Here is a 2,822-nt window from a genome sequence, read left to right as displayed (position 1 = left end):
TGAACCTGACGTGAATCGAACACGCAACCTTCTGATCTGGAGTCAGACGCGCTACCATTGCGCCACAGATCCACACAATCACATTGTCATTTAGTATTATATAATCAAAATATAACGTATGATTGCCTTCCTCCTTTTCCGCTTCTTCAAACTCCAGATTTCTGTGGCATATGCAACTGCAACTTTTAAATACTGCTAATACCTGTTATTGCTGTGCTCTGACAAAAACTACCTTAAAAAAAAATGGTCAAAAACCAAATTGGAAAATATCCATCAAAGTTGCGAAAATCTAAAAAAACACAAAAGTTGACCAGCAACATCTAAAAACCCTCCTTGATAAAAAACAATTAATTAATTTAGAATCTAAATCATGATCCATTTCTCACCTACATGACTCATTTGCTACCACTTTGACAGCCTTATCTACTATTCCCCTAGCTCCTTGCAACTCACATTATGCATTCTAGAAGTTAGCAAGACCATTCAATGATAGAAAATGAATACGTTTATAGAGCTCTGAGTAACGATTGAAATGATGAATGGATCCATTGCAAAACATCAAGATAGTGATCAATCGTTAATTTCTAGTTTCTCATTATTGTAGGAGCCCTGAAACCCCACCAACATTTTTTCAACACTGCAGTGTTAAATTGTTGGAGTCTTACTTTCCGTTTCAAAGCTTGAAACTCCACCTTGTGGTTATCCTAAGGGAGATGAAGAACCTTCTCCTTCAACAACTACACTATTCTAGAATTGAGGAGCATGCACCTTGTTCATTTCTTTAGCCTCAACCATATTTACAAATTTTTAGATGGAATAAACAATTTCAACAATCAAATGCAAATGTTAGTGTCCATCAATCAACATGGTTCTCAAACTGGCCATAGAATCCTCTTTTATAACCAACTTTATTTTATTGCCAAACTCTACTCATCGCTCACCTAATACATCACGACTATAAGGTGGCCATGAAACTACAAGACTACAAGAAGGCAACCCCATTTGTTTTTATCCTTGTTCTTTCCTACCCTACTAGAACTTGCCATTCTCACCCACCATCTTAAGTGTCCACAAACACAACAAAATCACAACTATGTTGTCATAAAACCAAACTTAACTAAAATGTGCATCCTTCACACGTGTTAAAAATCTCCATTGCTTGGTGCTGCTATAAAAAATTACCATTATTTGTGCATGCACATTGCTATATCCTATATTAATCCATCCTCATATGACCATGTTTTTTACATTAATTCACTATTGCTTGCAATAATGAGCTAAGACATATTACTTACATTATTCTCAACATTTACCAACTTATCTATCTTGAACCAAATGAAACACCAACTTGACCATGGTCAATGAAATCTTACATGTTTCTTTAAGTCATTCAATGTATTCAAATCATAGTTGTAGATAGCCACTACAGGTTCTTAGTCAATTATAGCATTAACTAATAGGTCTACTACAACATTTAATTTCCTCTTATAATGACAAAAATAATCTCTTTGAAACTGGATTTCAATCCTTCCACTTCTTTTTGCATATATATCCAATTTTTTGATTCAAACTCTTGGTAGTATGGGTTACATTTATTACTATTAAAGAGCTACTTTCTATTACCATCTAAACAAAATCTAAAGATTTTTCCACCACCATACCATCTATAAGAGATTTAAAGTTGGTTCTTATCCCAAATAAGAGAGAATTTCCATAAGTACTACATCTACATTCTTTTAACACTATCCTCCTCCTTTCAAACTTAACTTAGATTACCTCTTGAGGCACCATCAAAATTTAATTTTACATCCCTTATAGGAATCCCTCCACATATCTTCCCTCTCTTCCTACTCTACTAGGTTACTTAGATTCTTTTTTCTTTTAATTGATAAAAAAAATATTTAATTTTTTTAAAGCTTTAATTTAGAAGTACTGATTTATATTCAATTTATAATAATTTTGACAAATAAAATGTTAATTACGGACAACACCAGAGGAGGGGATGGGTGGATTAATTGGAAAGGGTGGGTGGCTCAATCACTCCCATCCAACTCGAAATGGCCTTTTTATTTTATTTTTAAAAATAGGCCTTGTTGATGGAGTGATTCATAGAAGGATTAATGGGTAACTAGTTAAGGATATATTCTTAAATCTTAATTGTGATGGAGCTACAAAAGGTAATGTAGGCCTTGCTAGGGAGGGGATGATGCTTGGAACCTAGCCATGATAAAGGATCTTTCTTCTCGAGATTAAAGAAATATTGAAATATAAGTGTTAACATTATTCAAATCACTGTATTTGGAAGTGGAAGGAGACTCAAGTGATTATCAATGGATGTATTGAAGGGTATTTACAATATATGATGCTTAAGAGTATAATTAATGAGGTAAAGCACATCAATGCCAACTTCATAGAGATAGCATTCAAGCATTTCTATCACGTGAATAATGGTATAGTCAATTATTTGACTAGTTATAATACCACTAAGAATACTTATTAGAGTTTTACCATATTTGTGTTGTAATCAAGATAAATGGTGAATGTGATCTTATTGATAAGTGTTAGAAATATTAATTTAAATGTTAATGAGGAAATGAAGATTAATTAAATTAATTTAACACATGCACATTCATATACATTATAAATTTGATATCATATATAATATATTCAATTTATAAAATGATATATTCATAGAGCTTGAAAAATCTTCTCTTATTCACTTTTATTTATTTATTTATTTATATATGCATCTATATTTTCATGTCTTTTATTGTGCTATATTAGGACAAGAAAATGTGTTAGATATGTGTCTCATTGTAACC

General features: G+C 32.0%; 1 non-coding gene across 1 annotated transcript; it reads right to left on the bottom strand.

Annotated features, from left to right (window-relative positions):
* On the bottom strand, positions 1-72 carry TRNAW-CCA (transfer RNA tryptophan (anticodon CCA)). The gene has a single exon. It is a non-coding gene; the product is annotated as a tRNA-Trp (tRNA).
* Between the last annotated feature and the right edge of the window lie 2,750 nt (positions 73-2,822).

This window comes from Cryptomeria japonica, chromosome 5, assembly GCF_030272615.1.
Source record: "Cryptomeria japonica chromosome 5, Sugi_1.0, whole genome shotgun sequence".
NCBI classification, from domain to species: domain Eukaryota; kingdom Viridiplantae; phylum Streptophyta; class Pinopsida; order Cupressales; family Cupressaceae; genus Cryptomeria; species Cryptomeria japonica.
This window is presented reverse-complemented; position numbering and strand designations above follow the sequence as displayed.